Below are 26645 nucleotides of genomic sequence, written 5' to 3'. Positions count from 1 at the left end.
GTGAGTGTCCCCAATAGATGGGATCACATGTACATGCACAACAACAATCCATACTCATGAATACCCATGCATGGGAAGCCTGAAAACTAATGATGAGTTGCGGGAGATCTTCATAGTTCCAGATCTAACTCTGGATGTGTGGCTTTCAACTCGACCTCTTTGGTCAAGATAACAGGCTCCTTGTATCTCACTGTCCATGTTTGTGTGCAGTCAAGAGTAGTATGCACGTTTGACAAGATACATGCTCTCCTAGACATCGTTGTTGCCAACCGTTGAGATGGACAACTGCCTTATGCACGGTACCAAACTTGGAATACAACACCTACATGACTGTCTCAAGAGATGATACTTCATCCAGTATCGCCTTCTTCAACTCTGCTCGGGTAGTTGTTGTAAACAATTCTCCTCCCCTTGGATGTTTTTAACTTCTTTAGCCATTCGCTCATTCTCTACAATCAAGAAGTGAACACTCGAGCTAGTGGCTTTGGCATATGGTCTGGTAGCATCGGCATATGCTCTGGTAGCATTAGCCAATGCTGCTGGATACTTGTACGCATCAAAAAATATCACTCATTCCTCAAACTGCACAGGAGATGTGTTGTCATATGGAGTAGACACTCTACCTGGTTTGACAACTCTATGCTGCGACTTGTCGAATGATATGTTGTGCATCTCTCCTTCAGGATTGTCTCCAAGGATCTCAGTATCTCCTTCGTTGCTTAGGACTTGTACTGCTTCTGGATCCGGTGAAGCTAGTGGGTCGACCTCTTATTGGTAAGGCATGAGGTCGATGTCTTGCTCTAACTCTTGTTGCTCCATATCTGTATCCATCTGCTCAAGTTCTTGTTCAATCTCTTGAGCGAAGTCCTGCTCCTGCAACTGCTCACCTTGTCTACTTGGTGCCAGCTGTTCAGATGAGTCTACTACCTGTACAGGCACATTTTCATCTATATGTACATGTTGTTCCCCCTGTTTTACCTATTCTTGCTGCACTTCCTTCTCCTGTCTGCACAGCTCCTGTTCCTTCTATAGTTTCTCCTTCAACTCATGCAACTCCTTCACTATTTCCTCCATCCTCTATTTTTCTCTCTACCTTTGCGTGGTCCTCCTATCGCGTTGTTACCTCTTTGCCTTTATTGCCAAAGCTTCTTTTTGCACAAGTGGGTCTGCTCTGAACTTGCAGCTTTGTTCCGCCTCTACGTTGTCAACAATATTTCTCTTGCCTTTGTCGTGTGTCGATATGTTTACCTCTATTGTTGTTGCTGCTGGTGCTCTCCTAGATGTTGCTTTGCTAACCATTCCACAGTGATGTCGATTGGTTCATTGGGCCTGGAGAAGCTGTAACAATATCTCCATGGGTCTTCCTCCGCCCAATGACATGCCCCGTGGATCCACTAAAACTGTACTCTCGTGTAGTGATCTTTCACAATACAATGCGGGTCATACAGATTGAAGCTTCTAACATTGAAAGGATATTTCTTGATCTCTTTTTCGACATCCACATGTTTGATGTTCCGATATCTCATACAACCTGATCCACAATGAAATACTGGGCCAAAGTGCCTTCTTCTTCCGGTGCGACAGTCCTACTGAGACGTGGTATGATACTTCTTACATGATGAGCTTTTCCATGGCAAACTTTGGCAAAACACGCGGAGGCTTCTCTGTGTTGTACATCCATATGAAGGTGCTGAACGGTGAGGCATACCAATCTACTGTGTCAATCAGTGCCTCCATTGTTGCCTTCGACATGCAAGGTGGATCCTGCTCAAATATCATCTTGTACATCGGGGTGACAAAATGATCTAACAGCTATGTGATAACTCCCATGAAGGTGCATTCGAAAAACAGTTTACAATAAGTATTGACAAAGGTTTCCGCTGATTTCCATGCCCACTTCATGCCCAGGAACTCCTAACGAGCACAGATTGCATTCAAGATGTAAGCGAACATGTAGATTTCTGCTTGATGACCTTTGGGCGGCTGTCGAGCTCCTGTTATCTGTTCCTTCAACCTGTGAGCCAACATGTCAAACTAGTTGCATGATTTTCCTTCACTGACTAGTTGGTCCAACATGATCACCCAACCCTACGGGAATGTCTCTATGCTCTCTTGGCTATACAAGAGACATTCAAAGATGACCAAGTATTGACATGCCTTCCGCAGTATCTTTGTCTTGTAAATCTAGTTGGGTGTCATCCTAAATTTGGCTGGCTCCTTTACCCAGTTCTTCAAGATATCCCTGGAGTTAGCATTGTTGCTGGGTATGCTGAAGGGTGTCTCCATGGTGATCACTAGCTTCAAAAAATGTTAGATTTGCTGATAATCCTGTGCCCTGAAGGTAGTAATCTCCATTCTACTAACACTTCTCAATGTCATCGTCTCAGGATCAGTGTGCGAGACAATCCAATGTATCATGTCTGCGCATGGGAATGCGGGATACCTGCATGAAATCTAGTACAAGCCGGACTTGTGAATGTTCACATAGACTTGGGGATCTTCGAGATCTTCCCTAATTGTGCCTGAGAATGCATCATTGATCTCTTGTCATTTCAGCTTGTTGTCTTTATCTACGATCAATTTGGTTTCTTTATAGATCGGAAAAATCGTAGACGCTCACTCAATTGTTGCTCTAGTTGCGCTTCTTTCGGTGTCCTTTGATCCTGCTCTCTGGGAGGCCATTGATCCTGAGCTACTGAGAGACGAACAAACACCTTCTATATCTAGAGACATGGTGACATGCATGGCAAGAAATCTGTCAGCTAAAACCAAAGCAAACTTAGGGGATGACATGCAACATACCTGGGGATTGACTGGCAAGGATTGCATAATTTTCACTAGGAGGCCAGGAGACTGACTACCAAAACTATGAAAAACGGAAGCTGGACTTTTAGGAGGTCGGTTTACTACTAGAATTGCACAATGCGCAATCCAGACTGGCCTTCTAGGTGCTAATATTGCACAATGCGCAATTTCAGCTGACAAGTGATGCAGGCCTAGGGACTACATTGCGCAATTTTATGGGCCAGCAGTCACTAACTCTTAGAATTGCACAAGGCAAGACTAGAGGATAGTCACTGGGTAGAACTACACAAGGAAAGATTAGAGGACAATCACTGGCCAAAATTGTGCATTTTCTACGAGGAAGGCAGAGCCTTCACTATCAGAATTGCTCAATGATGTCTTGGTGAGGTAGAGTCCGGGCCAAGGTTGCCCAGACCTGCCGATGAGAAATTGAAAGAAAATGAAGATGTGAATGCATGGCGATACTGAGTGTAAGTAGGAGTGAATGATCATGCATGCAAACAGTGAATGCAAGATTCAGAAAATGGAACAACATGCATGTGTGTGAAACGAGTCGCCGAATCAATGACCGTTCATGCAAAACAATGTCATGCATGCAATAGTAGTGAGATGCTAATGGAAATTGAAATGGTGCTTGAACAAGCTAACATGCATGCACATGACAAAAAGCATTCACAGAAATCAAGTAGACATCACTCACATAAGCCAAAACACAAAAAGCGACAGAAATGTTGCAAAAGACAAGTAAAGTGGAATTACTCATAAATAACTGGGTTGGATATGTGGAAGACTCCTGGATGTGTTGTGGGGTGTCAGAGCTCCAAGATTGATTTGAAGAATGAACTCTGAAGCATCGAATAAATAAGTTTGAGGCTCATGACGCATATGCCACAAATCTAGGAAAATGTGAAACTTGGAAGAAAGTTTCTAAAACAATATTTGCATGTATCCTCCAGCTGCTAAAAATAGCTCCCTAAAATCTAGGGATGATTTTTGCATGTTGCTTTTTTCTATTTCGGGAAAAAGAATCCCATGCATGCAAGTCAATTTTTCTCGATCCCGGGTGGAACCAGTCACCCTGAAGGCGCATGCAATAGCCTATTTCACTGAGGAATATCTTTCCACAATTTCTGGGAGGAAGCTGGGCTAACTGTCTAGCGGGATTGCACAATTTTTGGGAGAAGAAATTGACTGTTGCCCATAATTGTGCAATTTTTGGGCCGAGCTATCCTGTTGGGTCAGATTGTGTAGTTTTCACTGGCAAGACTGTCTTACAGGATTGTGTAGTTTCTGAGCCTAGCAGGCTGCCAATCAGATTTATGCAAATTATGGAGGGAAGAATGGTTCCCCTCTAGAATTGCGAAATTTCTTGAGGAAGATGCTTATCCAACAACTGGACCCAGTCCGGGGAAGTAGCCTGTGAGGGGAGTGAAGCAATATATCATGCACAGGCTAGCAAGCTACTAGAAAACCAATGAATCTCATGTACTTGACAGTTGAAGACATGTTGTTGAGGATGGTTGGTTGGGAGGCTCCAAAACAAAGCTACGGAAAAATTTTGGAGGGTGGTTGTAGCCGCTATAACACTTGGAGACACACTGGTAGAACTCCAGCTCTCTGAATGGACCTTGTTCATGAAAAGCAAGTCTAACACCTCCAGAAGTATTGTTCAGTTCTAAGTTTTTCCTTTTTTTCACACTTGCTTGATTGTAAGATGTAGCACCTGCCAAGCTCTTGGTCGGTAGAAACACATTCCAAGCCAAGAAAACACAGTTGTTTCAATTGGGGATGAGGGGTATATTGGTGCACAATCAGTATAGTCGTCAGAGTTTTAGTTTCATCTCTAGTGTTGCTCCATTGCCAGGAGGCCTGGACAGTACCCCAACGGAGTCACATAGGAACAAAATCATCGCTCTGCCGCCAGTGAGCTTGGTCATTACCCCGGTGGAGTTACTTGCATCACCTCTCTGCATAGGAAGCCTTTCTCTTCTTTCACCTTATTCATTTTTCATTTTTTTTCGAAATTTTTCACTTTTCATTTTTTTTATTTTTCATTTTCATAATTACGCCTAGCATTTATTCATTTCAAAGGAAAAACAGGGATCCTGATTTATTGAGAGCAAAAGAGGTTGTTCCTTTAGAGAAGTAGTTTATAAATACCTCTAACGTGCTTGTTAAGATTTCCCCCCCACCTTACTCTACTTCACTGAGCTGCCAAGGGTTAACCCAAAGACAACCGACTAGAGTAGGTGACAATAGTTAGCACACAAGCGTTGTGTTTTCACCAAGGTTCACTTCAAACAGTACGTATTTTCCATCGAAGTATCATGAAGTAAAGATAAAAATTTCTTCATACAGAGATAAGACGATAGATAACCAGGTATTGATAGCTACACAAGTATTCTTGTACTTTACCCAGCTTGTTCCAAGAGTCGAACACAGTTTCATGCGATACTAACCCATGAAAGTAAAAAAGAAAAAAAACAACAAAATAAAGAAAAAGCAAGAGTAAATTCATAAGCAAAGTGAGTTAGTAAACCAGCAGGACAACAATCAAACATGCAAAGTAAGAAACAAACATGCATGCAAGAAAACAAACTCAAAAGAAAACACTACTCCTACTCCTAAGCTAATGGTGCATGGGTTTGCTCATGTGAAGTGATTCTTCCAATTGCATCCACTGGCTCATTGGCCGGCCCATGTTGGTGAAGGCATGGTTCACGAACAACACAATTGTACGAACCAACAAACATGAAATATATAATAATGAAGACAAACACACTCTGAGTTTAAATGTGTCCACATAACATAAGTGAGTGAAAGTACATGACATGCAATCTGTGGACTTATCATGTTGTTGTGTGACATTACGTGCAACTGTTAAGCATACATATAATCTTAACTGTGACAAGCAAGAAAACGAAAGAAACAAAAACAACTTGCATGGGGTCGTGTAGCTCGAGTGGAGGAAGAATGATCTGTGTGTGAGATTGGTCTTCAATGTATACAAATGAGTGATGAGGAACCTCAGGTGTTTCAACAATTTCCTAATCAGAAGTGAAACCAACCTCAGGAAAGCGAGGGCCTGACATAACCATCAGCTTGAGTTGAAGTGCCTCGACAATTTGTGGAGTTTCGACTTCATCGAAAAATAGATCATCATAAACAGGTGGCTTCGAAAAATCAACTGCAATATAATCATCATCGTGATCGAATATGGGAGTAAATAGATCATGACAGCTATGATTAGCAAAATCAATGATTTCATCGACATCCTCATGATCTAATGAATCAAACAGAGGGGTAGATGAGAAGCGGAAAAATTCACCCTTTGTGTTTCCGAAAAAAGCAGATGAAAAATCAAGTGGATTTTCAATGAATAATTTGTCCTCTCCGTTGTCAGATGATGGAATGACATCCAGTGTGTTCTGTGAATGATCAACAATGGGTGCATCTGTAGACAGAGATACACATGCAAAATCATGGATGGCAGAATCACCAAAGATGTCAAGAAAAAACAGAGGAGGCTCAGACATAAGGGAGTAACCCTTCACCGAGTGTTGATGCTCAAGATCCCAATCATACTCTTCATGAATGACAGTGCAGGTTGGTTGTGCAACACCAACTCCATCGATAGCTTGATCCTCGTTCAAAACAAGTGTAGATTCCAGAATGGAAGAACACAAGACAGTGTAATCTGGAGGATCAGCAGAACACAAAGATGGAGGTTGAGGTAAAATATTCATGTGACAACCCATGGGCTTCGCAACCAAATCTGCGTGAAAATTGAGAGAAGTGATGTTGGGAGGATGTGACAGTTGAACAGATGTGTGTGCATGTTCTCCCACATCACTCTGTAGTGGTGGAGCTATTTGATGAGGGGACGAAAAACAGTCACTTGTGATAGCGATCGTGTCCATCTGTGATTGTGCAGCTCCATCACCAAAGTATGTTGAGCAAGGCTTGGGCTTGAACTTCTTCTTGGGATGGACTGATTTGTTAAGACAGTATTCGAATCTATCCCAAAGATATGGAAATTTCATTTGGCTTTTCAAATATTGAAACTCCAACACATGGAAGCATTCCCAAAATTCCATAGGTGATTCATGCGGGGAATTCTGTTGTTGTAACATTTTTTGGTCAAGAGGTTCTGGATCAAAATGATGGAAAGTAGATTCAATGAGATCACAGAACTGCTTAAGTGAGTGCATGCTGCTAGGAGGTAGACTGCAGCACCACCGTTGTGGGGATTCACAAAGAGTGTATGATAGTAGCATACTGACCTCTTCTACATAGAACTCGTCTTCATTATTAAGGAATGCATAGAAGTCTTCTAAGTACTCAGGCTAGGATACTTCACCTTCACCATCATACGTGAATTCGGACAAGAGATCAAAAAACTCCTTCATAATGTTGAGAGGTTCGGCATGCGAAAGACATCGTGGAGGGATGAGTGTAATAGAATCCATGATAAATGTGCAAAGGTTCAAAAAAGGATGAGGACACAGCTTGCCATCTGGCCCTCCTTGTAGCACTAGAAATGTTGGTGGTGTTGGACCCACCAACATGTCAAGAGATCTCCCCGGTAAGAAGTCGCAACTAGACCTCAGACTGTTTGGTGTAGGAGTCCTAGCAGTGGGTCGTATGATATGGCCTTGACTTCGGTTGCACACAAAGGCAAGTAAGATGTCCATGTTGGTAGCAAGGGTGTGACATATGCAGCAAGTCAAGGAAGGTGCATGAATGATTCTAACACACAGAGGGTGAGGTGAGTGCGCCACTTGGAAACCTGTGAAAGCATGGAGTTAAGAAGGGAACACACAAGAAAATATGCATCAAAAACTAGAAGTCAAGTGAGCTAGCAATCCAAAGTGATGGATAAACCAATAGAACATTTCAATAAGATTCATACATACCTATATAGGAAAGCCATACATGCATGTGTAAGAAAACAGATACATATATTATTAGAGTAAACAAGTTAGCTGAAATACAATAACAACATATGCATGAAACGTGATGGCTCTGTTATATTAAGAAGTGAAATTTTCTATCATACAATACAATCGTGACCAACCACTAGTTCCAACAATAGAACATTACAGTCAATGCTGTCTGCTCCTCCAAAGAGATATACTAGCTATGCACAGTGGAGAAGTGAAGGCTCGTTATAGTACTCTCCAAGATTTCTCTAAGATACTCCTATCAGAAGTTTGGCTAACCAAAAGCCTCTATAATGAGTTATGAGGGACTATATATAGCAAAGGGTGGGGTGTCCCTTGGCATTCCCCTTTGTGATTGTTCATCTACCCTCATGATTCTTCATCTACTCTATGACTGTTACATCCAACTATCGACACTTGAATTTCCACTTGATAAGACGTTACATACAATTTGCACATGTACCGATGTGAGATAAAATAGGTTTGAGCAAGCCATGAAAGACATCACTATGTTTCAGACAGCTGTGGGAAGACTAGCTCTTCAACATCCTCATGATGGTCGACGATGGCGAACTGATGCCAAGCTTGGTAGTCTACAATGGTTTCCTTGTAATCTGTGGTGACATCTTTCTGGAAATGAACTCTTACCTCCATTACATCTGGGTACTCTTCTCTAGCTCCTCTGTCCAACTCATCTAATAACATGGGGTCAGACCAATGACATACTGATGCATGGTGTCTGCACTGATCACCAAGTCTCTGCTGGTGGCTATGCGCATCAACTCATTAAAGTATGAGTCAAGCTCCAGTCAGACTTGTGCCTTTGTCTTTGCCTCAGTGAGTGTCCCAATAGATGGGATTGCATGTGCATGCACAACAACATCCATACTCCTAAATACCTGTGCATGGGAAGCCTGCAAACTAGTGATGAGCTGTGGGAGATCTTCATAGTTCCAGATCTGACTTCGGATGTGTGCCTTCAACTCGACTGCTCTGGGCTTCATCATCTTGGGCAAGTGTAACAAGGCTCCCTTGTATCTCATTGTCCATGTTTGCATGTAGTCAATAGTAGTATGCACGTTTGACAAGATATGTTCTCTCCTAGCACATCGTTGCTACCAACCGTTGAGATGGACAATTTCCTTATGCATGGTACCAAACTTGGAATACAATGCCCACATGACTGTCTCAAGGGACGATACTTCATCTAGTATCACCTTCTTCAACTTTTCTAGGGTGAATGTTGTAACCAGTTCTCCTCCTTGCTTGGTCATCTGTAACTCCTTAGCCATTCTCTCATTCTCTACTATCAAGAAGCGAACACTTGAGCTAGTGGCTTCAGCATATGCTCTGGTAGCATTGGCCAATGCTGTTGGATGCTTGCGCATGTTAGACACAATCACTTGTTCCTTAAATTGTGCAAGAGATGTGTTTTCATCTGGAGTAGACACTCTACATGATTGCACAAATCTATGTTGAGACTCATCGAATGATATGTTGTGCATCTCTCCTTTTGGATTGTCTCGAAGTATCACAATATCTCCTTGGTCGCTTGGGACCTTCTTTGCTTCCTGATCCAGTGAAGCTAGTGGGTCGACCTCTTGGTGGTAAGGCATGAGGTCGATGTCTTTCTCTAACTCTTGCTGCTCCATATCCGTATCCATTTTCTCAAGTGCTTGTTCAATCTCTTGAGCGAAGTCCTACTCCTACGACTTCTCACCCTGTCTGCTTGGTGCCAGCTGTTTGGATGAGTCTACTACCTATACAGGTGCAGTTTCATCTATCTGTACATGTTGCACCCCCTACTATACCTGTTCTTGTTGCGCTTCCTTCTCCTATTTGCACAACTCCTATTCCTTCCGGAGTTTCTCCTTCAACTCATGCAACTCCTTCACTGTTTCCTCCATCCTCTATTTTTCTCTCTGCCTTTGCGTGGTCCTCCTATCACGTTGTTTCCTCTTTGCCTCTATTGCCAAAGATGCTTTATGCACAAGTGGGTATGCTCTGAACTTGCATCTTTTTTCTGCCTATGTGCTATCGACAATCTTTCTCTTGCCTTTTTCGTGCGCCAGTATGTTTACCTCTATTGTTGGTGCTGCTAGTGCTCTCCTGAATGTTGCTTCACACTGCTTCACTAACCATTCCATAGTGATGCCGACTGGTTCATTGGGCCTGGAGAAGATGTAACAATATCTCCATGGGTCTTCCTCTGCCCAATGACATGCCCTGTGGATCCACTGAAACTGTACTCTCACGCAGTGATCTTTCACAATACAATGCGGGTCATATGGATTGAAGCTTCGGACATCGAAAGGATATTTCTTGATCTCCTCTGTTTTGACATATGCATGCTTGAGGTTTCGTATCTCGTACAACCTGATCTGCAACAAAAGAGTGGGCCAAGGTGCCTTCTTCTTCTAGTGCAGCCTAGCTAACAGTCCTGTTGAGATGTGGTATGATACTTCTTGCATGACAAGCTTGTCCATGGCAAACTTCGGCAAAACATGCAAAGGCTTCTCTGCACTGTACATCCGTATGAAGGTGTCGGATGGTGAGGCATACCAATCCACTATATCGATCAGTGCCTCCATTGTTGCCTTCAACATGCAAGGTGGATCCTGCTCAAATATCATCTTGTACACCGAGGTGACAAAATGATCTGACAGTTGTGTGATAACTCCTCTGAAGCTGCATTCGGAAAATAGTTTACAATAAGTATTGATAAAGGTTTTCGCCGATGTCCATGCCCACTTCATGCTCGGGAACTGCTGACGGGCACAAATTGCATCCAAGATGTAAGTGGACATGTAGATTTCTTCTTTCTGACCTTTAGGCAGCTACCGAGCTCCTGTTACTTGTTCCTTCAGCCTATGACCCAATATGTCAAACCAGTTACATGCTTTGCCTTCATTGGCCAATTGTTCCAATGTGATCACCCAAATCTATGAGAAGGTCTTTGTGCTCTCTTAACCATACAAGTGACATGCAAATATAACCAAGTATTGATACGCCTTCCGAAATATCTTCGTCATGTAAATTTGGTTGGGTGTCATCCTGAATTTGGCTGGCTCCTTTACCTAGTTCTTCAAGATATCCTTGGAGTTGGCATTATTGTTGGATATGCTGAAGGGTGTCTCCATGGTGATCACTGGCTTCGACAAATGGTACATCTGTTGATAATCCTATGCCCTGAAGGTAGCAATCTTCATCCCGCTGACACTACTCAATGTCATAGTCTTGGGATCAGTGTGTGAGACGATCCAATGTATCATGTCCGTGCATGGGAATGCAGGATACCTGCATACAATCCAGTACAAGCCGAACTTGAGAATGTTCACATAGACTTGGCGGTCTTCGAAATCTTACCTAAATGTGCTTGAGAATGCATGATTAACCTCTTGCCATTTCATCTTGATGTCTTTGTCTACGATCAGCTTGGTGTCTTCATAGATCGACAAACTCATAGACACTCACTCAATTGTTGCTCTAGTTGCACTTCCATTGGTGTCTTTTGATCCTACTCTCTGGGAGGCTATTGATCCTGAACTGCTAAGAGACAGACAAACACCTACTATATCTGGAGACATGGAGACATGCATGGCAAGAAATCTTTTAGCTAAAACCAAAGCAATCTTGGGGGATGACATGCAACATACCTGGGGACTGATTGGAAAGGATTGCACATTTTTCACTGGGAGGCCGGGAGACTAACTTGCAGAACTGCACAGAAGGTAGTCCGAACTGTTGGTAGGTTGGTTGACTACTGGAATTGTGCAATGAGCAATCTAGATTGGCCTGCTGGGTGCTGAGATTTCACAATGCACAATTCCAACTAGAAAGTGATGCAGGCCCAGGAATTGCATTGCACAATTTTCTAGGCCAGAAGTCACTGCCTCTCAGGATTGTACAAGGTAAGACTAGAGGATAGTAACTGGCCATAATTGTGAATTTTCTAGGAGGAAGGCAGAGCCTTCCCTCTCAGAATTGTGCAATGTTGTCTTGGTGAGGTAGAGTCTGGGCCAAGGTTTCCCAAACCCGCCGACGGGTAACTGAAAGCAAATGAAGATTTGAATGCATGGCGATACTAAGTATAAGAAGGAGTGAATGATCATGCATGTAAACAGTGAATGTAAGTTTTAGAAAATGGAACAACATGCATGTGTGTGAAACGAGTCGCCAAATCGGTGACCGTTCGTACAAAATAGTGTCATGCATGCGACAATAATGAGATGCTAATGAAAACTAGAACGATGTTTGTACAAGTTAGAATTCATGCAAATGACAACAAGTGTTCATAGAAATCAAGCAAACAACACTTACACAGACCAAAACACAAAAAGTGACAGAAATGCTACAAAAGACAAGTAAAGCGGACTTACCCGGAAATAGTTGAGCTGGATGTGTCGAAGACTAATAGATGTGATGTGGAATGTCAAAGCTCCAAGATCAATGTGAAGAATGAGCTTTGAAGCATCGAATAAATAAGTTTCAGGGTCATGACGCATATGCCATAAATGTAGGAAAAAGCGATACTTGGAGGAAACTTTCTAAAAAGAACTTTGCATGTAACCTCTAGCTGCTAAAAATAGCTCCCTAAAATCTAGGATGCTTTTTGCATGTTGATTTTTGCTATTTCAGGAAAAAGCAGCCCATGCATGCAAGTCCAGTTTTCTCGGTCCCAGGTGGAGCCGGTCAACCTAAAGGCACATGCAACAACCTGCTTGACTAGGGGACATTTTTGTGCAATTTCTAGGAGGAAGCTAAGCTAGCTGTCTAGAGGGATTACAGAATTTCTGGGAGGAGCAGCTGATTGCTACCCTGAATTGCACAACTGCTGGGCTGAGCTGTCCTGTTGGGCTATATTGCCTAGTTTTCATTGGGAAGACTGTCTGACAGGATTGCGCATGTTCTAAGCCCAACAGGCTGCCAGTCAAATTTGCACAATTTCTGAAGGGAATACTAGTTCCCCTCCATAATTGCACAATTTCTTGAGGAGTTGCTCAGCTAGCAGCTAGACCAAGTCAAGTTCGAGGAAGCAGCCTGTGAGGGGAGTGAAGCAAGCTATCATGCACAGGCTGGCAAGCTGCTAGAAAACTAATGAAGCTCATGTACTTGATAGTGCAAGACATGCTACTAAGGATGGTTGGTATGGAGGCTCCAAAACAAAGCTAGGGAAAAAATTTGGAGGGTGGTTGTAGCCGCTACAACACTTTATTATGAACCAATATTGGGAAGCAATGCTATATAAAGCTTACCCAAGGTAGTTAGACAATTATGGGCAAAGTAGTTACTTACCCAAACTCCTCCATTGGAAATAAAAACTTCCAAGAGAAGGCCAAGAGGGGATTATGTGAACCTGAGGAAAGAGGAGGAAAGAGATAGAGGAATCAAACTCTTGAGCTGGTTGGCCAGTGGAGTCTGTTTGAGGTTTTAAAGATCAGACTTCTGGTCTGGGGCTAAGTCTGGTTAGGATCAGATAGCCTAAGCAAATTTTATTAAACTATCATGTAAGCTACCTGGGTGTGCAGCAAGCTTGGGGGGAGGTGCAGGGGAAAGTATGGCCTCAAGGTTGGGAGGAGCATTGTTTTCCCAATAGTTGCAGTATAAGTAATTTGGTAGAATAACAGATAAGTAGTTTTGCTAACCCTGTATCTGTATGTGATTATAGATTTGAAATGTGAAGATTTATTATTTGAATTTCTATATATATATATATATATATATTGGAATGTGAAGATTATTTGAATGTCTCTATATATATATATATATAATGATTTTAATAGAACAGAAATTAGATCTGAAAACTTTATTGATCTCACAAGACAGTGACCTCTGAGAGAGAGAGTATGGAAAGTGTCGTCAAAAGAAAGAAAAATTGTGTAATGTTAGCATAATTGTAGAGAACATGTTTTCCTGTGACAATCCTCAGTTAGGTTAGGGTTTCAGTAAACCAATAGAGGATATGAAACAAGAATTAGAAAAATAAATTAACTATGTTATTAGAAATACACATTTCAGTATTACAATGATTAGGCCATGGAGGAGAAGGCTTAGTCCTCGGTCCCAGCCAGGAAATGGCAGACCTAGCGACAGTCCCTAAACTATCCACGACAAGACAGTACAAATTTGTACTAGTGGCGTTATACTGTAAAAAAAAGGAAGGGAAATACCTGATATTCTTTCACAAATACAAATATTCGATTCTTAAATATGGACAGTAAATAGGAACAGTAATTCCCATTTTTCATGCATAAATGAGAGTTTAAAGTGCTTGAATACAAACAGTAAGTGTAAGGGAACAACCTCAATAATTTATTACAAGAATAGATAGTAAAGGGTAGAAAAGAACAAGAAAAGTGTTCTACCAAATTTCATAAGAAAATTGTATCTCTATATTGATAAAAAGAGACTCACGCTTAATTATCGTATACGCTTTCTTGACAGAAAAGAGAAAAAATTGAATAACTTAAAGAGATTATTTGTATTAACACATTCTGTCCTTATCCTTGAGAGGGTATGAATGTATAACTAGATGAACGATATAGAGTGAACCCAAAGGGTTGAGTTTTTTTAAGTGGAAACTGTTATAGTCTATCCTCAAAATTTATAAAAAACAAAACTGTGAAAACCCAAAAAAAATTCCCTATTGGGTTTTCTTCATTGAAAAACAAAATTTGCAAGTTTACGAACTTATTCCCATCTAGAATTTGGGAGAGGCGAATTTCACACCTGAAACCATGTAGCCAGAGCAGATAAGAATTTGTGAAAGTGTAACTAAAGAAACCACCCAACACAACCCAGACTGTGGCATACCTGTGTCATACAAAAACAGTAGAAAGGATAAGCTTAGTTCCAAATTGAGAATTCTCTAAAAAAGAAACATACATAGAATAACCTTGACCTGGTAGTTGAACGAGAGGAACCCTGCTGGAACAGTCAATCTTGTGTTATAAAATGACCGAGGCTAGTTATGTTCAAACAATACCTTCAGCAGAAGTGAAAAGAGAAAAGACCTCCAACCATGTACAATTTAATACCTGTACAAAGACCGGGAACGTGTGGGAAACCCAGAATCATTCGGGAAGAAGCATAGCCAAGCTCCTACAAGGGAACCATGTCAATTAAAAATCCGGTGAGCAAGTTACAAAAGAAATTGTAGGAAATCTATAACTGTGTACTACAGGCCGTAAGGGAAAGAATTTATTTACCTGAGGAGCTGGGCCTCTTCCATGGTGAAGATAGGATGTCCAAAGAAGGGACAAGAGTTTTGAGCGGTTAACACTGTTTTAATCCCGGTTGAACCAGCAAATCCTCATCTGAGCAGAGAGACGAAACCAGAACAACTAAGCAAGAAAATGAGACTGGTCGCCAGGGAAGGGTTGGGTTAGTTCATCTCTAATCGCCCCAATCAAATTACACCGTCCCATGGGCCTGATTCAAGAGGATCATCGATCTATAGATATATTACATGGAGAAGCTGCCAAGTGGACGGTCAGATCTTGCGTTTTAAGGATTCCAAACACTTGTAATAACCATGATTGAGACAGCTAGGGTTGCAGAGTTATGTAATGTAATTTCTACATTGAATGATTTAAAAACTTTAACCGCGTAGCATCCTTATGATATGCCAGGCTTATAATAATGTCGTATGATTACTTTAGAGCAGTAAGTATTTTAAATGTGAACGTTTAACTTATAATGTTTCCAGTTGTGTGGAACTTCATGAAACATTAAACTGTGAGAACTTTTGTACTCTCTATGACTTAACATAGAAGTAACCAATAAGATTTATAATATAATTCTTCATCTTTTTATTTTTTGAACCGTATTCACCTTGGGGTGTGCGACAACATATTTACAATTTACAATTCCCATGAGTAAAAATCCAATTTTTCATAATTATACTAAACATATTGATATCAAATATCATTTGAGAAGGGATCCTATGCCAAAAGGAGATTAAAATAAAATTTGTAAAAAAAATGATAACTTGTTCTTATATTTACCAAAGCAATTCCAAAACAAAAGTTTCATTATATGAAAAAGATACATGGAATCACCTCATTAAACATTAAGGGGGAGTGCTGAAGATAATGTTTAATATATAAACTCTGAATTAGAAATTAAGGTTTAGTGGATCAATATTTATATTACTTATTCTGTTTTTCTCATTGTATTTGTCTCCTCATAAGTTCTACAACATGTATTCTTTATCTACCCATATTTCCATTACTACCACCCCATCATCTCACTTTCAATATCTCTATAATATTTCCATTACTACGACCTAATCATTTCACTTACAATATCTTTGTAAACACACAACACATTTAGTGTTTTTTTCATCAATCTTAATACCTAAATTGAGTTCTAAATCAAGATTTACCATATTAATATTTAAAAATCAATATTTATATTACTTATTGTGTTTTTCTCATTGTATTTGTCTCCTCATTATTTCTACAACATATCTTCTCTATCAACCCATATTTCCATTACTACTAACATATCTTCTCCATCAACCCATATTTCCATTACTACTACCTGATCATCCCACCTTCAATGCCTATGTAAACACACAATGCATTTAAGGATTTTTCATCACTCTTGATATCTAAACTAGTGCAAGCAGAAAGAGAAACATCTGTGTATTGTTGGGTAAACATAATTTTAATTTTCATTGTGTTTTGTCTCATGCTAATTTCAATGATTCCTAGTATTTTTTAATACACCAAAATTGTTGCATGCATTGGAGTGTTGAATTTATATAGATTACAAATTTTGGAAATATTTCAGAATCTACAATGGGTAATAAAGATGCCTATAAAAATGACCATATTAGAAAAAGCACAACCTCTTTTTATAATCATTCTAATAAAAAAACATGTCTCCCTTTATAATCGTTTTGATAAAAAAAACCGTTGTGCATTGTGATGAAGATAATTTAGATGATTTCAACATTCTCTCAATTTTTTTTTAATAGAATACCTTCATATTCGCTTTTTGCTCCTATACTAGTGAAACGAGAATTTCCATTATATGATGATTGTCCATTATATTTCTGGTTTAAAAAATATTATGGACTCCTTCAGGATTAAGTTTATCTTTAGAGGTTTAGAGGTATAGGCAATGGGGAAATGAATTTCTCTAGGCATGATATCGTTGTTTAATTTTAACTAAAATATGGCAAATGTTTTTAAAAACTTGAGTTTAAGTTATTTAATTTGTAAAATACGAATTCCGAGGGGTTTGTGAGGATGTTGACTCCATTTATGCATTAAAATATGTATCTTAAACAACATAAATTGTATCACTGGATATTAGTGAAAAAAATGATTTCGTCTAAATTGTTTGATCATACACGAACTTCCATAAATTTTGGTTGGTGCTAACCACTAGCAACTCCACACATTTACAATTATACCCTAGGTAAGTGTATTTATTTATCTTTTATTTTAATCCATTTTTTATGGTTGGAAGTAATTGATGGTAGATATGTTATTTACCTAAGTATGAATTATTTTCAAGTATTTTATTTTGAATAGTTTTTGTAAAGAATAAGAATAAAAAATCATTACACAAGTATATAATAATAATGCCTGAATATTGTAACAATATCCATAAATTACATCATGGCCTAAAACATAAGAATAAAAAATTGTTACACAAGTATTTAAAAATTAATGCATGAATATTGTAACAATATCCATAAATTACTACTTGGATATATGGTATTATATTGTGCAAAGGCTGCAATAAGACTTTCAAGTTATGGTCCAATCAAATGTTTGAGAAATAGTTTTTTTAACAATATTGGATTTTTGTTCTTTTTCAAAGTTAAACATTATCGAGTTGTCTTTAATGGAATTTTTGAAAAAAAATCGATTTATGTTTCCAATTTAATTTGTCTAAAATCCAGCAGGAATTCATTGAAATCACAAGTTTGATGGGTAAAATTTGCACAATCAAAGTGCCCTAGGGGTTTTTCAGGGTGCTAAATCCATATATGCAGTCAAAAGCCCAATTTAAATAAGCAAAATCAAGATTTCACCTCAAATTTTTTTTGCCGGCTTCTGGTAGAAACTTCAAAAATTCTTATTAGAGACAACTCTAAACATTATAAGTTGCATTGTTCAATGATAAACTAATAGTGATTAATAGCCAAATCTCTTATTTATTTATTATATTTTTATGAAAAGTTTTCACCTTCTCTATTCAAATAAAAAGGTTACATACAAACATGTTACATTGAAGCATAGCTTCAAAAGTAGTCTCCACAAGCAGAAAACTAGGAAATATTCCAAATGTCAAAAGTAGAGATCCTAAAATATGACAATATCACTAGATGAAACTTAGTAAACACAACAAGTAAGGCATTGAGAAAAGCTGACAAAAACTTGGCTAATAATCCCAACAAAAAGTAACGGACAAAAAAACTATCATTGTACTAATTTCTCTAAGAAATTGAGAGATCATTTTCCAAGATAAAATATACAAGTTGTTTAAACAAATTTGAAGATGGAAAGGCCTTGTTCAGTGCTTGGTCCTGTTTAAGAAAAACTGATATACTGAGAAAAGAAAAATTCTTTATCTTTTTGACAATAGTGTACCCTACCATTCTTCAAAAAATATATATCTTTCTTCTACGAAAATTTCCCTCTTCAATATGTTGTCTGCCTAAGTGTTCCATTCCCTATGTATGTGTTGAAAAGAGAGGTATTGGAAATTTTTCTTCATGTTTGTTATCATGTACTTCCAGTAAGGCAAATTTAATGCCTCCAAGTTTGTGGAGCTTGATAACTAGCCAATTATGAGTCACCACAAACTTGTAAGAAAACAAACTTTTTTAAGGAAGCAAAATATGCAAGTGGGCCAACAAGCAATGATTTCCACCTTAGTGATTTTTTTGGATCCAAGGTTCATCTCAATATGGAAAGAGAGAAGACCATGAAGCATGACAAAGGCACCCCTAATACATTGGCCTTCTTGGGATGCACCATCAAGAAATCCAAAGGTGCATAACTAAGATACCAAAGGGTAACAATATTTGTTAATATTTTTGGGATTCACAAGTCTCATGTATTCCTTACGAAAACCAATAATATAAGTGTTGAGAAATCTAGGGGAAAACAAGTGTAGGTGATTTCTCTTACTTTGATAAATATTTGTGATGTATTTTTACTTTACTTGATTAAATTATTCTTTTCTTATTATTATTAGTGTTCTGTATCATCAAGCAACTACCAAATCATAAAGAATAATGAGATAATATGGCACAAGATATAGGTGATAAGTCAGGGCCAAAACCTCTCCATCTGAGAGGAAAACCCACCAGAATCCTTCTCTTCTTATAGATCTTCAATTGAAAAATTCCAAGACTTGTTAACCTTGAACAAGACCGTCCAAGACCAATTCATCCTTCCTTCTTGATAAGCTTTACTTCCACAAATTCCAGCAACAAAATTTGACCTTCCAATGACCTCTCCAGCAACTTCAACCCCAACAACAATTTCTACAACTTCGACCAAGTTGCTTCAGTGATGTCGACCTAGAAGCTTCACAACTTCGACCTTGATGTAGCTTCAGCAGCTTTGACTTACCAACTTCTTCGATCCAGAGGAAACTTCACAACTTCGACCTTGTAGCTTAACAATTTTGACCTTGCATCTTCACAACTTAAACCTTGCAGCTTCACAACTATGATCTTGTAGTTTCACAATTTTGATGTAACTTCATAGTTCCATCTAGCTCAAAAATAGAAGAAACCCTAATGAAAGAGAGAGAGAGAGAGGCCCAAAAACTTCAATCTTGATCTTCTTCTTCTTCTTCATCCTTTTCCAACTTCTATCTTGAGGAGATCGAACTTTTTTGAGTGAGTGAGAAAATGCGGTCAAAACTCTTCTTATTTATAGGCTTGTGAGGGTATGAATTTCTCTGTTGAGGTTGACTTTTCCCTTCATATAATCCAACTTGATCTTTGTGCCATGATAAGGTCTTGGAGGGCCTTTTGACTTTATTTTGATTCAATAATTTTTTCTGTACAATATGTAACATGCCCAAATGGGTCTTCAATACATGACAATGACTCAATTGACTCTATGACAAACCTATAAGCACTCAATGGGTCCTTGACCTAGAAATAAATTTCCCTTGAGCATGAAACCCATGCCTCAAGAATACAAAATCACGATTACATATGCCATTATGAAGACCGAACCTAGTTCACACAAGCGGCTAGAAGATGGACAAATTTTCCTCCTTTCTACTTCACTTGGCTTGACTTCTTTTTCTTATTATTTTGGCTTGCAAAGGGTACATTTCTTGGCACATGACTTGATCCTTGATGGTGGTTTCAGTTGGATACTTGCTATTGCAGAAGGATGTCTTAATAATTCGCATGAGTAGACAATACATCCTAGAAAAATAGACCAAAAAGTTCTTCATTATTCCTTCTTGATAATAATTATTATAGAGTGTGTGAGTTTCCCAAGAACACTTCAAGTGTGGAACTCTTGTTTGGATAATTTAAGGTTTTGATGTCTTCTTTGATTCTCTTAATTATTCCCTTTCAATATGATGAGAGGGTTAGTCTTTATTGATGATTGATGCTCTTGATGTTTCCAGGATGATCTCTTTATACTTGGGCCCTAGAGTGTCCTTCTTCATGTTTCCCTTCCTTGATGTAGTCACCTTAGCTCTAATCCCATGTTGAGAAATCTAAGGGAAAACAAGTGTCGGTAGTTTCTCTTACTTTGATAACTACTTGTGATGTATTTTTACTTTACTTGATTAACTTCTTGTTTTTGTATTATTATTAGTGTTATCTATCATTAAACAACTACCAAAACATAAAGAATAATGAGACAATAGGACACAAGATATAGGTGATCAGTGAGGGCCAAAGCCTCTCCAATTGAGAGGAAAACCCACTAGAATAATTCTCTTCTTATAGAACTTCAATGATTAATTCCAAGACTTATGACCCTTGACCAAGACCCTCTAATGCCAATTCATCCTTCCTTCTTGATGAGATTTCCTTCCACAACTTCGACCAACAAACTTTGACCTTCCAACAACTTCTCCAACAACTTCGATCCCAACAACAATTTCCGCAACTTCGATCTAGCAGCTTCAACAACTTTGACCTAGTAGCTTCACGTCTTCAACCTTGATGCAACTTCAAAAACTTTTACCTAGCAGCTTCTTCAATCTAGAGGCAACTTCACATCTTCGACCTTGCCACTTCACATCTTCAACCTTGCAACTTCACAACTTCGATCTTGCATCTTCATAATTTCATCTAGCCCAAAAATAGTAGAAACCCTAACGAAAGAGAGGGAGAGAGGCATAAAATCTTCGATCTTGATCTTCTTCTTTGTCCTTTTACAACTTCTATATTGAGGAGATCGAACTTTCTTGAGTGAGTGAGCAAATGAGGTTGAATTCCTTCTTATTTATAGGCTTGTGAATAGTACGAATTTCTCTCTTGAGTCTAACTTGTCCCTTCATGTAGGCCAACTTTATCTTTGTGCCATGACGAGGTCTTGGAGGGTCTTTTGAATTTATTTTGACTCAATAACTTTTTCTTTACAATATGTAACATGCCCAAATGGGTCTTCAATACATGATAAAGACTCAATTGACTTTATGACAAACCTAGAAGCACTCAATGGGTGCTTGACCTAAAATTAAATTTCCCTTGAGCATGAAACCAATGACTCAAGAATACAAATAATAATTTTATTTTTCTCTTTTTCATTAAATACACAAAATCATGATTACATATGCCATTATGAAGACCGAACCTACTTACATATTTCAACACTAAGTTAGTATATGATCAACATTGATGGTCAAATATTCAAATATGTATTTTTTCCTCACCTTCAAGGTGCCCGAACAAGAAATATTGGTAGTGTATTAAATATGCCCATATCTTGATCCCACCAGTAGAGGTAGGATTGAAAAGAAGGGGTTGATCCAATGAGCTAATGTCTAAGAAAAAAATAATATGTATTTACATACAACCTTGGTAAAGGAGAATTGAATAAAGTTGGTTCCACAAATTTAGGCCCACTCATACAAAGATAGAAAACATTCAGGCCGATGAATTCTCTTTGTTGTAGATTGTCCAATGTAAGAATATAGTTTCTTGGAGAGATCTAACCAAAGCACCAGATTTTTTGAGGCAATGGCCATTTCCATATCTTTATGTGCCACCAAATATATCTATGTTTTAGTGTGGAAGAGGAGATAGATTCAAAAGCTAGTCTAGCTGAAACCTGTCCATAAGAGGTATTCCAACTCTAGAATATGAAATCATCTTTGTTATCTAGGTAAATACTGTTAGAAATCACCTTTTACAAAAGGTCCCATTCATAGCCAATGGTCCATGTAAAATTATTTCTAGCTTTGGAGATAGTTTATAAAAAGTGTCATATTCTAAAATCATCCTTCCCATGAATGATCTGATTACCCTTACCCACCTTCCAGGAAAGACGGGAGGAGAGCCAAGGGAAAGATTCCAACAAGCGCCTCCAGGTAGTAGAACCAGAGTTATTAACATGCTTGTCAAAGGATCTTAGTCCACCAATGGTAGATAACTTTTCTTTAAGTATTTGTCCTTAATAATTTGATTCCAAATACCAAAACCATTCGTAGCACTATAAAGGCTCTTCATTGAGAGCATAAGAGAAACCAGTGTAGATTTTTGAAACCCCAATCCCCTAGGATTTTATGTTGAAATAAAAGGTCCCATTTTTCCAAATGGATAACTTCCTTTTCCTTTTTACTAGATGAGAGGAAATTAAACATGCATTAATGAATCTTCCTAATAATTAATTTCGAGATATTAGAGAGTGTTAACCAATACAGCGGGATACTCTCCAACTCTGAGTTTACTTAAATTGTTCTACCTCCTAGAGATAACCACTTGTAACACTAGCTACCAATTCTTCTTTAAATTCTTAATTAACCAGGATCAATCTTCCAAGTGGTAACAATTCAGTTTCAATTGGAATCCAATATATGTGAATCCTTTCTTAATTGATTCCACCTTATAGGGCAAGAAAGAATTAATGGAGGCTATGGTCTCAGCTGAAGTCCTACTCTAAAGGAAAGAAGATTTTTTACTGTTGATATCCATAATAGATGCATGGAAAAAAGTAGTGAATATTCTATGAAAAATGTCCCATTCAACAACCCTACCTTCCCAAAAAACAAAAACATCATCCACAAAAAGTAGATGTCTAATATACAAAGATTTTGTCACCTTCACCCATTTTATAAGTCCATTATTTTTTAGCTTTAGTGACCATTATACTCAAGCCTTCTATGAAAAGGTAGGAATAATAGAGGAGATAGTAGGCACCCTTGTCTCCAGCCTTGATATGGTTGAAGAAACCAGTTGGAGACCCATTTACAGGCACCCAAAATTTGTAGATTTTAGCACAATCCATAATCTAGTTTGTGACCCTCAAGTCAAGACCAATATGGAGTAGTAGCAACCTAATAAAGTCCCAATTAACTTTGTCATATGATTTAACCAAATCCATTTTTAAAATCATAGCTTCAAGTTTTTTAGTATTGATGTTATGGAGGGACTCTTGAGCCACACATATAGCATCATGAATCTAGGATTTAGGGAGGAACCCAAATTATTCCAGCGATAACATTTCAGAGAGTTTACTTTTCAATTTGTTTGAGATGATTTTAGCAATAATTTTATAGATCATATTGCATCTAAATAAAGCAATTTGAAATCATTAAAAGTAGAAGGCTTGGATCATTTAGGTATAAGAGCAATAAAGGTAGCATTTATTTCCCCAGAAACCAACCCTACTATTCTAGCCTCCTCCACACCCCGTAGAATTACTTTCCTCAAAAAATCAAAGAAAGCAAGGTATAGCTCAATGGTCCACCCATTTGGACCAAGGCTTTTATCCTTAGCAAATAATTTTAAGACTGATTTAATTTCATCCAAAGAGACAGAGCCACCCACCTTAGTTGAGTCCTACTCTAAAAAGAAGTAAGGAAACTGATGTATAACATGACATTATGCTGAAATTGATTTTTTTCCTGAATCTTTGGAAAGAATAGAAAGGTGAGTCTTTGAAACCTCCTCTAATTCCACTTTTGAGCTACAAGTATTTCCGTCAACATCCATTATGTCGCAAATAGAGTTTGTAACTCTCCTAAAGTTTGCAAATTTATGGAAAAAATTGGTGTTTCCACCTCCTCCCTTAACCCAGATAACTCTGCTTTCTAATTGCCACTCCTCCTTGATAGCTTTAAGTAATAGAGCTTTCCTATCTTCTAGACTATAGAGATAAAATTTCACTTCATTAAGAAAATTTGAGGAGGTATAGGATTGAAAGGTGGTCATGTACTCTAATTCAATAGATCCCAACTCCCTCTATCACTATTTTTTTATTCTTAGCCCAAATTTTGACATTTTTTTTAAGTTCCTTCATTTTTTAAACCCAAGATTCCATAGCAGAATGTGAGGGCCCAAATGAAAAATCCTTCCAATAGGAATTAACCAAATAGATGAAGGAATAATCTTTTATCTAGGAGCAATTGAACTTGAAAGGAAACCTGATGGGGGAAGCATTCAAAAATAGTTGCAGGAAGATAGGAAAATGATAATATAAGCCCTCCGAATAGATCTAGGACCAAACATTCCCCATCCTAGCAGTCGAGGGTTAAACTATTAGAAAATGGTCCGACCTTTAAGAAATCCCATGAGCCCCCAACTTCCCATTCTTCTAGGTAGGGGCTAGAGGTATTGGACAAACATAAATAAGGTTGGAGTCCTAAATTAGTTGAGAGAAAATTGGGGCAATAGGGTCAGTCTGAGCATTAACCCCCAAAAATTCACTAGCAGAAGTGATGAAGTTCAAGTCCCTAGCTAAAATGAGTGAGTTTTCCTACATCAAACCACTTTCCTTAATCTATCTCCAAAACACCTTTATATCCTCATATGACCCATAACAATTGACAAGTAAGACAAGACTCTCAAATCCTCTAAGATGACCATCCAAAATTATAACAACCTTGGAAAAGAAGGGTCTAAGAAAAACATCAAATGTGTTGCACATGTCCAACAAACCCATAGAGTGTCCCACATCATCAACGAAGCATATATACCACACAGGACAAATCTTATGAAAGTCCTCCCTAGCTTTATAACCTCACCCCATAGTTTCTTTAATAAAGATCACAAAGGGTTTGTGGAGACCAACTAGTCTATGAATAGCATGTTTATTGGAAGGGCACCCAACTCCCTAGATTTTATAGGAAATCATGATTATTGTGAACATTCATTAGAGGGATTCTCCACTCTAAGTTCCCTATGGTTAACATAAATATTTGTGAGATCCTTAAAGATCCCTCTTTAGATTGCAACCTCCCGGGGTCAAGGGGTTAAGGGGATACAAATCAGATATAGAAGAGACCCCCTTCTCAAGGTAAAAAGAATGTTGAGGATTCAGGGGAGGAAGAGGTTGTACAGAGAAAAGAGGGTGTTCATGACACCTTTCTGAGGGGCTAAAAAAGTTAGAATGATTGAAAAGGCTGGAGATAAACAAAGATGTATAAGGGGTGCTAGAAGTTCTTAAAAGATGGTTTTGAGAGATAACATATTCGAGAGGGTGAAACTATTTAGTAGGAAGAGAGGGATTCCTACTCAGAGTAGGAAATTTTTCATGTTGCAATCCATTGGTGGATTGAGGAATAGAGTCAGAGTTTGCATAAAGAAAAGAAACAGATGAAAAAGTAGCAAGAGAACGAGAAGAGTTAACTTAAATATTATCCAGCATTTTAATATCTTGAGAATTAAGTGGCTAGATAAGCTTACCGAAGAAAGCATTTGTTGTGGAAGATTCTTTTCCAGGAGAAAGAGGAGAATGATTGATCCCAACATTCGATCCAGGTACAAGAGTCCTTTGTTTTGCTCGTCTCTCCATAATGCACCATACTATGGTAGAAGGGGCCACCAAAGAAGCATGCCTAGTAAATGGACGAGAACCATCATAAGAGGGGTCACCATAATGAGCAAGTTCACCCCCACATACTAACGATAGGCTCCTCTCTAAGTCTGTAGACCTAACAACACTAGATGATTGAGGGAGTTCCCCCTCCACAAAATCGAGGCGAGAGGATACAATGGCTAGAGACACAGACACCTCACCCACAACATGTATAGTACCTGAAGCCTTTTTAATCAATATCTCCTCAGTAAACTTTCCCTTAGAGATCATATTAAGGGAACCCACATCATCTACTAACACATTAGAAGCCACTACAAGTGAGTGACTAACCCCCCCATTGCATTAGACCTATTGGTCCTGAAAACTACTAGACTAAACTACTCCACACTGAGGAACTTAGAGAAACTTGGCATAGTCCAGGTTTAAGAGCAACTGAGTACTTGGAGCACGTACTAATCTTGAAATGACATGTCACTTTAAGGTGACCCGGTTGATGGCATCATAGGCATATAAACAAAAAATTCAAATAGTCCAACCATTAACTGAAAAAACATTTCCCCTAGAATAATCTCGAACTCTACTGAAAGTCCCTAGGAAACATCCAACCCCAGCAAGAAACATAGGACCCAGTGAGATGATGAGTCGACATCATCATCTCACTCTCGACGCCTTTGTCAACACACAACGCATCCCACGTTTCTTCAGCACGCTTAATACAGGAAGCAGTGCCACCAAACACAGAAGCATCTATCTATGATCGAGTACGCACATAATATTTCAATTCGACTTGGTGCTAGAAGTTCTTAAAAGATGGTTTTGAGAGATAACATATTCGCGAGGGTGAAACTATTTAGTAGGAAGAGAGGGATTCCTACTCAGAGTAGGAAATTTTTCATGTTGCAATCCA

General features: G+C 38.6%; 1 long non-coding RNA gene across 1 annotated transcript; it reads right to left on the bottom strand.

The window, feature by feature from the left end:
- Positions 1 to 14234: 14234 nt before the first annotated feature.
- LOC149229633 (uncharacterized) lies at positions 14235 to 15166 on the bottom strand. Its single transcript, XR_016247302.1, has 3 exons — positions 14957 to 15166; positions 14786 to 14849; positions 14235 to 14561 (listed from the first exon to the last, which is right to left on the bottom strand). It is a non-coding gene; the product is annotated as an uncharacterized LOC149229633 (long non-coding RNA).
- Positions 15167 to 26645: the final 11479 nt, after the last annotated feature.

This window comes from Pinus tabuliformis, chromosome J, assembly GCF_031772625.1.
Source record: "Pinus tabuliformis cultivar Carrire ecotype Pingquan chromosome J, CPIR1, whole genome shotgun sequence".
In the NCBI taxonomy this organism is placed as follows: domain Eukaryota; kingdom Viridiplantae; phylum Streptophyta; class Pinopsida; order Pinales; family Pinaceae; genus Pinus; species Pinus tabuliformis.
This window is presented reverse-complemented; position numbering and strand designations above follow the sequence as displayed.